We start from the raw sequence: 13,504 nt of genomic DNA on the forward strand, positions 1-13,504 counted from the left end.
CACTGAAGATCACCTGAGCCTCGATTTCCTTAAGCGTCTTCCCCAGCCTGGCATAGTCTCCCTTGATACATTCCAGCGAGAATCTAGCCGTATTATTCGTTCCCACATTAAGGACAATCAACGGATTCTTTCCTGCTCCCGTTAGGATCCTCTTCAGCCTCAGGTCCACATCCCGTATCTTAGCACCCGGCAGACAGCACACCCTTCTGTTCTCTGGATCAGCTCTGGTTACAGGCCTATCTATTCTTCTCAGTAAGGAGTCTCCAATCAGGCAGACCTGCCTTTTCCTGGTGACAGTGTGATTCTCCGGTCTATCCCCTGTTCCCTCTGGCTGCAAGTCCTCTCCATTCCTATTCACCCTTGCAATCCTCCGCAACCCATCCCGTATCCTCCTGGGGCTCATGTTGGGTGTTGTTATCTCCATTGACTCTTCCCCTCTTCTTATAGGACTAGCTGCTCTTCTCTTCTTCCTTGCCCTCTCACCTTCAGCAACCACCTGCTGTGCCCCTTCTTCATTTTCCAACTCCGCAAACCTGTTCCTGAGCTCTTTTTCTCCTTCACTAGCCTGTCTTTTTCTCTGCCTGGTTCTCTTAGTCACATGCTTTCACCGTCCACTTTTTTCACCCAGCAGTCTCCCCTCAGAGTTCTTTGATCCTGCTTCCATCTGCAAGTCTGAGCTTTTCCATTCAGACTCCTCATGTCTTTGCTCCATCATCCACTCGAACCCCCTTCTAAACTCAACCAGAGTTTTCACCTGCATCTCCAATCCTCGGATCTTTTCTTCCATCAGCTCTATCAGGCGGCACTTCATGCAGATGAAACTCCTATCAGGTACCCCCTCCAGGATCATGTACATGCCACAGCTTCCACATCCAGTCATCTTCACTGTGTTTTCCACTGCTTGGGTCATTACCACTGCTGCCTCTGTATCTGTCATAGCCTTCTCACCTAAATCTGGGAAACACAAACCAAACCAAAACACCACCACCCACAGCAAAACAAATCCCCAACAAGTACCAAAACACTGCTAGAACACTCCCTTCACTAGCCTGTCTGATCCTCTGCCTTCCTCTCTTAGTCTTCCCCCAAACTCCCACTCAAACTCCCCTGTTTACAGCTCTGTTTGCTGTCATAGCCTTCTCACCTGGACAAATATGGCAAGGGTGATTCGGGTCTGGATGAAGATGACATATGCCTGTGAAGACCCAGAGCTGACCGTCAGTTTCATGACTACTAAGTTCTCCACCATTTTTTTAATAACACAAGACAATTAGAACTTATTCAGCACATAAATTGTTACTGCTGAGCAGTGCTTGTCGTTTAAAGCATCTATTTTCATACATTATTTCTAGGACTGTCAAGCGATTAAAAAAAATAATCGTGATTAATCACCCAATTAAAAAAATTAATCACGATTAATCACGCGATTAAAATACTTAATTGTGATTAATCTCACTGTTAATCATAATAGAATACTATTTCTTTAACTATTTTTGTATGTTTTCTACATTTTCAAATACATTGATTTCAATTACAACACAGAATACAAAGTGTACAGTGCTCACTTTATACTTATTTTTGATTACAAGTATTTGCATTGTAAAAAAACAAAAGAAATAGTATTTTTCAATTCACCTAATGCAAGTACTGTAGTGCAATCTCTTTATCATGAAAGTGGAACTTACAAATGTAGAATTATGTACAAAAAAACTGCATTCAAAAATAAAACAATGTAAAATTTTAGCGCCTGCAAGTCCCCTCAGTCCTACTTTTTGTTCAGCTAATCACTCAGACAAACAAGTTTGTTTACATTTGCAGGAGATAATATTGCCTGCTTCTTATTTACAATGTCACCTGAAAGTGAGAATAGGTGTACTCATGGTACTGTTGTAGCCAGCGCTGCAAGATATTTATGTGACAGATGTGCTAAAAATTCATATGTCCCTTCATGCTTCAACTACCATTCCAGGGGACATGTGTCCATGCTGATGATGGGTTCTGCTTGATAACAATCCAAAGCAGAGCAGACCAACGCATGTTCATTTTCATCATTTGAGGCAGATGCCACCAGCAGAAGGTTGATTTTCTTTTTTGGTGGTCAGGTTTTGTAGTTTCCGCATCGCAGTGTTGCTCTTTTAAGACATCTGAAAGCATGCTCCACACCTTGTCCCTCTCAGATTTTGGAAGGCACTTCAGATTCATAAACCTTGGGTTGAGTGCTGTAGCTATCTTTAGAAATCTCACATTGGTACCTTCTTTGCGTTTTGTCAAATCTGCAGTGAAAGTGTTCTTAAAATGAACAACATGTGCTGGGTCATCATCATCATGTAACATGATACATAGGCAGAATGCAGGTAAAACACAGAGCAGGAGACATACAATTCTCCCCCAAGAAGTTCAGTCACAAATTTAATTAATGCATTATTTTTTTAATGAGCATCATCAGCATGGAAGCATGTCCTCTGGAATGGTGGCCAAAGCATGAAGGGGCATATGAATGTTTAGCATATATGGCATGTAAATATCTTGCAATGCTGGTTATGCAAATGCCTATTCTCTCATTTTGGTGACATTGTAAATAAGAAGAGGGCAGCATTATCTCCTGTAAATGTAAACAAACTTATCTTAGCGATTGGCTGAACAAGAAGTAGGACTTGTAGGCGCTGAAGTTTTACATTGTTTGTTTTTGAGTGCAGTTACATAACAAAAATAAATCTACATCTGTAAGTTGCACTTTCACGACAAAGAGATTGCACTACAGTACTCCTATGAAGTGAACTGAAAAATACTATTTCTTTTATCATTTTTGTAATCAAAAATAATATACAGAATACAATATACACCTCTACCTCGATATAATGCTGTCCTCGGGAGCCAAAAAATCTTACCGCGTTATAGGTGAAACTGCGTTATATTGAACTTGCTTTGATCCACTGGAGTGCGCAGCCCTGCCCCCCTGGAGCACTGCTTTACCGCATTATATCCGAATTCATGTTATATTGGGTGGCATTATATCGAGGTAGAGGTGTACATGAAAGTGTAGAAAAACATCCACAATATTTAATAAATTTCAATTGGCATTGTATTGTTTAACAGTGTGATTAAAAATGTGATTAATCACGCTTAATTTTTTTAATCACGATTAATTTTGTTGAGTTAATCGCGTGAGTTAACTGCGATTAATCAACAGCCCTAATTATTTCCTATTTTTAAAGTAAATGCTTAGTGGGTCTTACACATATGAGTGATGAAGAGCATTACCTTTTAAACTTAACAGGGGGAAATAATAGATGGGACTTTGAGTAATGAGTTACTATTATCAGTATGATATTTCCATGCAGATAGTTTTCAATGCTACTAACACATAATTCTTTACATGTGCAGGGAATCCCTTGTGACAACAGCAGAGCTGCTACTACCATGACTGGCCTCTTTCCCTGCTTATATGTACATGCACTACAAGCATCCTACCTAGCTATGTAAGGTCTGCAGAAGGGCAGGGCTCCTTCTATCAGCTGTTCTGCTGAGCATAGGAATGCCTGCAGAACCCTAAAACTCAAATCCTCTGCTGCGTTATATGTTTTTTATTTTATCTTTCGAATTGGAGGTTGTCCCCATTCCCCATGAAGATGAAGAGAACGGGAGGGTGGGACTTGTTCCAGTATTCTATATTTTAAAGTTACCACAGGGAACCCCAATCTTGACTGGTGCTACCATAATACACATGTGAAATAATAATATTTTTGCCTAGCTAAGGTTTCAGAATTCTCTGGAGAAAGTACCCTTTTGTTTACTAAAGGGAGGAGAGCCACAGAAGGGAGGCTTTACTGTAGCAATCAAGAATGCATCTGATGGGGGAAAAACAATGAGTCATACCCTATTAATAGTTGATTGAGGTCCTTGTCCTTTGCTGGGCTCACCTATAATATTCAGTTCCCAACTGTTCACCATTAACACTTGGGTGCTCACTGAGAGTCTCCTAGAAACTAAAAACAGATTTCTTCCTCTGAGTTATTTAGCTATGTTATATAAGAGATTCTGCCTTTTGGGCCCCTTTTGGCAAGTCCCCTAATGGATGAAGGGAAGAACTCTTGGCCAGTTCTCTGGAACCTGCTGAGACCTGGATAGGCTGGTTGGCCAAATAAATGATCTCAACCTTACCTCAGCTTTGTCTAATCCGCTGGTTTTGGAAAAATAAATCTATTAGTGCGTGCACAAAAAATAGATGACCATGGCCTTTGTATTGGTCCCTCAGGTTTTCCGGTCACTTAATATTGTCAGTTTGAGTGACTGTTCAGCTGAGTCTCTACTGTAGTTTGCCTTGTAGGAGAGGGCAGAATTGTATAGAATCCCAAAGCACTATGCAAACTGCTTCACTTTACCAACAACTGGGGGACTTGGGGGCGGGGAAGTCAGCAGTTGCTTAATAGCACATAACATTATACATGGTAGGACAGTAGATTAAGAATATATAGTATTCTTATACAAATATACAATATTCTTAATCTACTGTCTTGACTTGCATGGTGTTCTGTTCTGTTAAACAACTGATGTCCTTTGAAACTGCATGGGGAATTTAGGGTGATCAAGGCTCCAAATGGGCCAGGACATACTCTTAGGGATCTCTCAATAATATTAGTGGGTGAAGACCTGATTTTTTTGCATCATCAAAAGACAGCACTTCCAGCAGTACAGTATCACTAATATCATGCAACGGCAGTTGTTCAGTACTGACTCAGAGGGATGAATGCTGTCTAATGAATCACCAGCAGCACTTCCTGCTGTACCTGGGGAGGTGCCTCATCCAAGTACTGATTAGGCCTGACTTTGTTTAGTTTTGAGATCTGACAGATCACAGCCTGAGATACTTTGTCTGCAGGCAGAACATCAGCTAAATCATGAGTTTTAGATGACATGTCTACAGGGAGCAATCAGGAATTTACACATAACATGAAAAAATGCATTCTCTTTCAGTATGCTCTTGTCTTTTGTACTCATACTACAAAGGGAGATATGAACTATGCGGTAATGCAAGCAAAGGGTCACTTTTTAAATTAATTAGATAGATATTGTTAAGACTGCTATCCTATGCAATTCACAGCTGCAGGACGTCATTACGGCCTGGTCTACGCTACAGAGTTAGGTTGATGCAAGTCAGCTTACATCAACCTTACTCTGTAAGTGTCTACACTAAAATGTTACTCCCGCCAATGTAACTTGCCCTCTATGCTGATTTAATAAATCCACCTCCGTGACAGGTGTACTGCTTAGGTAGTTAGGTTGACGCAGTGTCAGTGTTGACCAGGGATCTCAAACTCAAATCACCACGAGGGCCACATGAGGACTAGTATATTGGCCTGAGGGCCGCATCACTGACACCTTTTCATACAAAGATACAAAAGCCCCCCCCGCCCCCTCCCCCCAGCCCTGCCCCCACTCCACCCCTTCCATGAGGCCCCATCCCTGCTCCGCCTCTTCCCACCCCTTCCCCACCCCCATTCCAACCCCTTCCCCAAATCCCCACCCCAGCCCCGCCTCTTCTCTGCCTCCTCCCCTCTCCCTCCTGGAAAGCCCTAAGCGCTGCCAAACTGCCGGTTGGCGGCGGGAAGCACTGGGAGTTAGGTGGAGGAGCGGGACACGACACTGCTGGTTGGCGGTGGGAAGGGCTGGGGGGTAGGTGGAGGAGTGGGACACAGCACGCTCGGGGCGGAGGCGAGGGTGAGGGGAGCTATGGCAGGCCGCGTGTTTGAGACCCCTGACGTAGACACTGAATTACTTTAGTGGCCTCCAGGAGGTGTCACACAATGCCCCACTGTGACCGCTCTGGTCACTGTTTTGAACTCCGCTGCCTGACAGCCAGCTAAACAGGTATACTTCCCTGTAAAGCCCTGCAAGTTTTTGAAATTCCATTTCCTGTTTGCTCGGCATGGAGAGCTCACCTCGGGCCGTGCTGTCTCCACGCTGCAGACGCACTCCTGCCTGGAGTACACAGGAGGTATTGGATCTCCTGGGTCTGTAAGGAGAAGAAGCTGTGCAGGCACAGATCTGATCCAGTTCTAGAAATGCTGATATCTACAAGCAGATTGCATAGGGCATGAGGGAGAAGGGCTACAAAGAAGGACCCGCAGCAGTGGCATATGAAGGCTAAGCAGCTGCAGCAGGTGTACCAGAAGGCAAGGGAGGCTACAGTTGATCTGGTGCAGAGCCACAGAAATGCTGCTTTTACAAAGAGCTGCATGCCATCCTGGGCGGAGACCCCACCCTCACCTCTACCCCAGAAGCCCAATGGATACTCCGGAGGAGCCAGAGTCACAGGTCCCCGGAGTGACCAGTGAGGAAGAGGTGTTGGACAAGGAAGAGGAGGAGTATGGGGGACAGGTGACCAGGGGATCTAGTGGCTCAGCAAGCCAGGACCTGTTTTTGACTCCAAAGTGGTTGAGCCAGTCCCTACAATCCTGCATGGGTGAGCCTGATGCAGGGAAAGGAACCTCAGATAAGTATGCAAGTTTCTTTTGATATTGTGGGGACACATCTGTTCATTTACTCTTTTTTAATCATGCTAGAAGAGGTAGTGAGATAAGCAATAGAGATACAGTTGCTATCTGCTTCTCATTCCCCGTACAGCTAGGCAGAGGGGGCACTGCAGAACAATTTGTTTATGTGCAATGGGACATCCCGTGACTCCTCCATAGAGATCTCAACGAAACTTTCCTGGAGGTAGTCTGCAATCCTTTGCCAAAGGTTTCTGGGGAGAGCTGCCTTATATCTTCTGCTGCAGAAGGACACTTTCATATGCCACTCAGCAATTACTTCAGCAGGCACCGTTGCAGCACATAGGCTAGCAGCATATGGCCCCAGCCTGTAGCCGGAAGTGTGCAGGAGCTGTTCCCTTTCAGCCTCTGTTACCCTAAGGAGTGAAGTAACAGCTAAAATCACCACCGCCTGTGAAAAACGGTGCCAGTATTCAGTTCAATTGCTCTATCCGCATATACTCATTCTGGTGAGCTATTCCCCGCCCTGTTACCCACACAAAATTCTCTGTCACTTGCACACTCTAGGGCACCCACCTCTACGTAGTTCCCAGCAGCGGCTCCAGGTACCAGTGCTCCAAGCGCATGCCTGGGGCTCTGGGTTATACTCCTCCAGGCTCTGGGCAAACACCCATTCCCTGTGGACTTAGAGCAAACACCCATTCCCTCTGGCCTCAGGGCTTAATCTTTTGCGGGTTTATGGGGTCTGTACTGGGCTATCTTGATTATCACTTCAAAAGTTTTTTTTCTCTTACTTAATTGGCCTCTCAGAGTTGGAAGACAACTCCCACCTGTTTATGCTCTCTGTATGTGTGTATATATATCTCCTCAATATATGTTCCATTCTATATGCATCCGAAGAAGTGGGCTGTAGTCCACAAAAGCTTATGCTCTAATAAATCTGTTAGTCTCTAAGGTGCCACAAGTACTCCTGTTCGTTTTGCGGATACAGACTAACACGGCTGCTACTCTGAAACCTGTCATTTATCTTGTGAATACACTCAGAATGGTACCTCTGTGCATTGTACTTTTTGCAGCTGGAAATGTGGCCTTGAGGGTCTCTCCATCCACACCAGTGGAGCAGCTCAGTCAGATAAAGAGGAGAAGGAAGGGGACACAGGAATGACGTATTCCAAGAGATCCTGCAAGCCTCTGGTGCTTCGGATACTGAGCAGAGGGCTTGAAGGATCACCCTTGTGGACAGAAGGGACAGCAATAGAGTGAAGAGGAGAAAACCACAGGAAAAGGAGAGAGATGTGCAGCAGGAGATGCTAGCACTTCTCAAGCGGCAGACATGCTGAAGACTCTTGTTGACCTTCAGGTTCAACAGACCCATGCTTGCCTCCTTCTGCAGCCCATAGAGAACTGCATTCAGGACCTCCCCATTCCATGTTTGCACTACTCTACCACTTCACCACGGGGGAGAGTACAGACCATCACAGCTGCACATACACTGACCTGTGAGATACATAGTTGGTGTATCTGTTTGTGAAATGGTAATGATTGTTATTTCCCCTTCAAAGATTCTTTCCCCTGTATTTATAAAGTTTCATTTAGTTATAAATATGTCTGTTTGCACGGGTTTGGAATAAAAGTATATTTATGGAAACTTAATACATCTTTATTACTTCACAACATATGCTGGCTGGGGCTGACATCATTCAGAGATAATAGCAATTGGTGCATTTGCAATATTATATTACTGCACACACACACCTCATTACAAGGTTCATACTGTGTGCAAATAAACCCATGCCAGCAGGGCCGGCTTTAGGCCGATTCAGCCGATTAGGCTGAATTGGGCCCCGCGCCAAGAGGGCCCCGCGCTGCAGCTGTTCACCCCGCCCACTTCCCCCTCCTCCCCTGCCCTGCACGCCCCGCCCCCTCCCCTGCTTCCCGCGAATCAGAGATTCGCGGGAAGTCTGAGACTAAGCAGCAGGGGGGGCCGGCCGGAAGCACGAGGTAAGCTGGGGTGGGGGCGGGAGAAGGGCTCTGGGGAGGCGCGGCCCGTTCCCGCAGGCCCCAGCACGGCCCCCGTGGCCCGGCTCCGGCCCGGTCCCCGTGGCCCGGCTCCGGCCCGGTCCCCGCGGCTCGGGCCCCCCCATCCCCCCCCGCGGCGCGGCTCGGGGCCCCCCCGGCGGCGCGGCGCGGCTCAGGGCCCCCCTGGCCCCCCTGCGGCGCGGCTCGGCTCCGGGCCCCCCGGGCCCCCTGCGACGCGGCTCGGCTCGGGGCCCCCCTGCGGCTCGGCTCGGGGCCCCCCCGGCCCCTGCGGCTCGGGTCGGGGCCCCCCCCGGCGGCGCGGCTCGGGGCCCCCCCCACGCCAGCGGCGCGGCTGGGCTCGGGGCCCCTCCGGCGGCGCGGCTCGGCTGGGCTCGGGGCCCCCCCGGCCCCCCGGCGGCGCGGCTCGGGTCGGGGCCCCCCCCCGGCGGCGCGGCTCGGGCCCCCCCCCGGCGGCGCGGCTCGGCTCGGGGCCCCCCCGGCCCCCCCCGGCTCAGCTCGGGTCCCCCCCGGCCCCCCCCGCCCCCCCCCGGCTCGGCTCGGGGCCCCCCCCGGCGGCGCGGCTCGGCTCGGGCCCCCCCGGCCCCCCCCGGCTCGGCTCGGGTCCCCCCCGGCCCCCCGGCGGCGCGGCTCGGGTCGGGGCCCCCCCCCGGCGGCTCGGCTCGGGCCCCCCCGGCCCCCCCCCCCGGCGGCGCGGCTCGGCTCGGGGGCCCCCGGCCCCCCCCCCCCGGCGGCGCGGCGTGGCTCGGGTCCTGGGGGCGGGGCTTGCAGCAAGCCCCGCCCCCAGGAATCGGGCCCCGCTCTTGCTAAAGCCGGCCCTGCATGCCAGGCAGAGCACCCTACAGCAACACACATTACTGTGGCTCACTATTAAAATGGTCTTTCAAAGCCTCCCTGAGCTATTTAGCTGCCCGTTGAGCTCTTCTTATAGCCCTAGTATTTGGCTACTCAAAATCAGCAGCCAGCTGTTGCACCTCCACCCTCCACCCTGACAGAAACTTTTCCCCCTTTGCTTCACAGGTATTATGAAGCACAGAGCAGGCAGCTATAACCATTGGGATATTTTTTTCATGAGATCTAATCTCATGGGTAGACAGCGCCAGCAGCCTTTCAAATGGTTAAAGGCACATTCAATTGTCATTCTGCACCTGCAGAGCCTGTAGTTGAAGTGCTCCTTGCTGCTGTTGAGGTGGCCAGTGTACAGCTTCATGAGCCACGGGAGTAGGCTAGGTCTCACAGGATCACTATTGGCCTTTCAACATCCCCAGTGGTCTGGAAAGAAAGTCCTTATTTGCAACTTTCTGAATGGGCCTGTGTTCTTAAAGAGGCACACATCATGCACCTTCCCTGATCATCCCATGTTGATGTCGATAAAACATCCCCAGTGATCCACCTGTGCTTGCAATACCATGGAAAAGTAGCCCTTTCTGTTGATGTACTCTGTCCAAGGCGGTCTGATGCCAAAATAGGGATATGGGTGCCATCTATCGCCCCACCGCAGTTTGGGAACCCCATTGCTGCAAAACTATCCACAATGTCCTGTACATTGCTCAGCATCACAGTCCTTCAGAGAAGGATGTGATTAATGGCCCTGCACACTTGCATCACAGCAACCCCCACAATAGATTTCCTGATTCCAAATTGATTCCTGACTGATCAGTAGGAATCAGGCATTGCAAGCTCCCACACAGCGATCGTCACTCGCTTCTCCACTGTCAGTCCAGCTCTCATTTTGGTGTCACTGCACTGGAGGGCTGGGGCAAGCTCCGCACACACATCCAGGAATGTAGACTTGCTCATCCAAAAGTTCTGCAGCCACTGCTTGTCATCCCATACCTGCATAACAATGTGATCCTACCAGTCAGTGCTTGTTTCTCGGGCCCAGAACTGACGCTCCACCATCTATAGCTGCTCTGTGAATACCAACAACAACCTTGAATTGTTTCTTTCTATGTCCCACAGCAAGCTAGCCTCAAAGGAATCATCATGCTCCCTGAGGCTCCGCAAATACTGCAAGATCAGGTGCCTCATGTTCTCAACGTTTATCACAATAGTGCAGAACTGTGCAGGATCCATACTTTTCATGGATGGTGGACGCACAGGTTTGCAAGGCTTTTGAAAAGAGGCGTGAAAAATTATGGGATTCAGATAAAATTATGGAATGGAGAAAACTGCATCATGGGACGTTGAAATCGTGTTCCTAGTCACCCCTGCATGACTCATTTGCCCCCAGGAAGCATTGCAAACCTTTTCTCCTTATTTAGTCCTTCTCATAACACAAGAACTAGGGGTCACCAAATGAAATTCATAGCAGCGGGTTTAAAACAAACAAAAGGAAGTATTTCTTCACACAATGCACAGTCAACCTGTGGAACTCTTTGCCAGAGGATGTGAAGGCCAAGACAATAAAAGGGTTAAAAAAAGAACTGGATAAGTTCATGGAGGATAGGTCCATCAATGGCTATTAGACATGATGGGCACAGATTGTTTCCCTAGCCTCTGTTTGCCAGAAGCTGGGAATGGGAGACAGGAGATGGATCACTTGATGATTACCTGTTCTGTTCATTCCCTCTGGGGCACCTGGCATTGGCCACTGCTGGAAGACAGGATACTGGGCTAGATGGACCATTGGTCTGACCCACTATGACTGTTCTTATGTTCTCAAAACACCCTGCGCTAGATGGTGGCAAGTTGCACAGTGGGATAACTACCCACGGTGCATTGCTCTCTGCATCAGTGCAAATGGTAGTAGCTGAGGACATGCACCACCAACACAAGGAGCATAGTTTGGACATGCAGAAGTGATTTAATTACTGCGGTGCCTGTATGTTGACGTAACTTAGGTCGACTTTATTTTGTAGTGTAGACTTGCCCTAAGTCAAATACTGTAGCTGGTTAAGTTTGACCCATAATATTGTCTAAAATGATAAACATTAAGCAAGGGATAATCATAGCTCATGATTCAGGCTGCCACTTAAAAACTGTGGTATTAAGAAAGGATAGCACCTCCTTTCCTCATGTACACTACTGAATAACTGGAGATGCATAACTTTTACTCCTTTCCCAGAAGTGTCAGCTGTTAGTTACTGTGGCTGGGGAGAAGGAAGGGCAGCAGTGCTAGAGTATTGGTACCTCTTAGAAGCATGACAGGTTTCAGAGTAACAGCCGTGTTAGTCTGTATCCGCAAAAAGAACAGCAGTACTTGTGGCACCCTAGAAACTAACAAATTTATTAGAGCATAAGCTTTCGTGGGCTACAGCCCACTTCTTTGGATGCATAGAATGGAACATATATTGAGGCGATATATATACACATACAGAGAACATGAAAAGATGGGAGTTGTCCTACCAACTCTGAGAGGCCAATTAAGTAAGAGAAAAAAACTTTTGAAGTGTTAATCAAGATAGCCCAGTACAGACAGTTTGATAATAAGTGTTAGAATACTTACATGGGGAGATAGATTCAACGTTTGTAATGGCTGATTTTTTTCTCTTACTTAATTGGCCTCTCAGAGTTGGTAAGACAACTCCCACCTTTTCATGCTGTAGCCCATGAAAGCTTATGCTCAAATAAATGTGTTAGTCTCTGAGGTGCCACAAGTACTCCTATTCTTTTTGTAATAAGCATGTGCCTGCTGCTTGCTTCTGAGTGCCATAGAGAGCAATCAGTGTGCTCAAAGTAACATGAGCCCTGGCCCTCTCCTGATGTTCCAGGGATGAGACAGTGGGTGGTGTGAGAAGGCTGAAGTAGGCCTCCCATGACTTTTCCCATGAATACTAAAGAGGCCAGTGAAAAACAGGCAACAGGCTATTTGTCCTCCCCTTCCACGGAGGAGCTGAGTGAGGGGCTGCTGGTGCATCAGCCCTGCCTGGGCACCCTGCGGCACCAACCCCCTGAGCACCAGGGACAACGAGAAGGGGCGGGGCTTTCCATGCCCTGCCTCAGCCCCGCCCCCTTTCCCGCCCTGTGCTTCTCCGCGGACAAACACCCCCTCTCCCGCAGCGCAGGCGCACTGCGTGTTGGAACGGAGTCTCTCCTGAGTGAGCGTCTCCCCCTCCCCAGGCTGAGGGTGGTGGCCGCGCTTCCGCGAGCGAGGCGGGGCGGCAGCGCGAGGCGGTGATGCGCTGCTGGGACAGGTCGAGGCGCAGCGCAGGTAGCTGAGGGGGCGGGGAGAGGTGGGGAAAGCCGCTGGTACCGCCCCGCCCCTGCTCCAGCTGCGCCATTGGGAGCTCCCTGCCCGCGGCTGCTGCCGGCGAGGGGCGCCGAACCGTTAGCTGCGGAGCCCTGGCGGTGAGTAGGTCCGGTCCGCGCCCCCAGCAACGGGGGGCGCCTCTGCCTGCGCTCGCGGGGCGGCCGGGCAGGTTAACACCCTCCCGGCTGGGCGGCTCTGGGGAGCAGGATTTCAGCTGCCAGCTCCCTTGGCTCGTCCCCCGCCCCCCCGAGACTGGCTCGTCCGTCCTGCCTGGGCAGGGTTTGGCTCCGGCTCCGGGACTTGGCTGTTCGGGCTGCAAACCCCTCGGCGTAAACTTTGCCCCCCTTGCTCTGTGGCTCAGAGACACGCTGGGCTTCTTCGGCCGAAATGTCCGTGTGCACAGGCGCGGGTCAGGGAGAGCGCGGGGCGGCGGCGGCTGCTGCTGCTGCGTGTGTCGCTCGCGGGATGTAAAGTCCGTTGTCAGTGGAAGAGTCTCTGGGTGAAAGTTAGGCAGTGAAAGGGGTGCATCGTGTTGTGTGGTGGGGGGCATCGGTGAAGCGTTACCAGTACAGATGGTGGGCTCGGCAATCAAGGGGCAGGGACGTGGCTGGCTGTGGTACCTGTTCCTGAAGATGCTGTCTCCCCCTGCAAACTAGAAAATGTGCTCGCATAACTTGTCTTCCCGAACCATAAGAGTTGCTAATGATCGTTTGGTTTCCTATTGGAAATAGTATGAAACCTGCCAGTGTAGTTACGATTTAAAGAGACGTTTCCGGCTAGACTT

At 49.5% G+C, this 13,504-nt stretch overlaps 1 protein-coding gene across 5 annotated transcripts in view; it reads left to right on the top strand.

The window, feature by feature from the left end:
* Positions 1-12,521: 12,521 nt before the first annotated feature.
* FNDC3A (fibronectin type III domain containing 3A) overlaps positions 12,522-13,504 on the top strand; it is a 195,462-nt gene continuing 194,479 nt past the window's right edge. For 4 of the 5 annotated variants that reach the window (XM_065581235.1, XM_005287137.5, XM_005287136.5 and 1 more), the window contains exon 1: positions 12,522-12,818. The gene's annotated coding sequence lies outside the window, so the exon portion shown is untranslated. The remainder of the gene's footprint in view (positions 12,819-13,504) is intronic. The other variant, XM_005287138.5, reaches the window with a different exon arrangement.

The sequence above is a fragment of the Chrysemys picta genome, chromosome 1 (genome assembly GCF_011386835.1).
Source record: "Chrysemys picta bellii isolate R12L10 chromosome 1, ASM1138683v2, whole genome shotgun sequence".
Lineage (NCBI taxonomy): Eukaryota > Metazoa > Chordata > Testudines > Emydidae > Chrysemys > Chrysemys picta.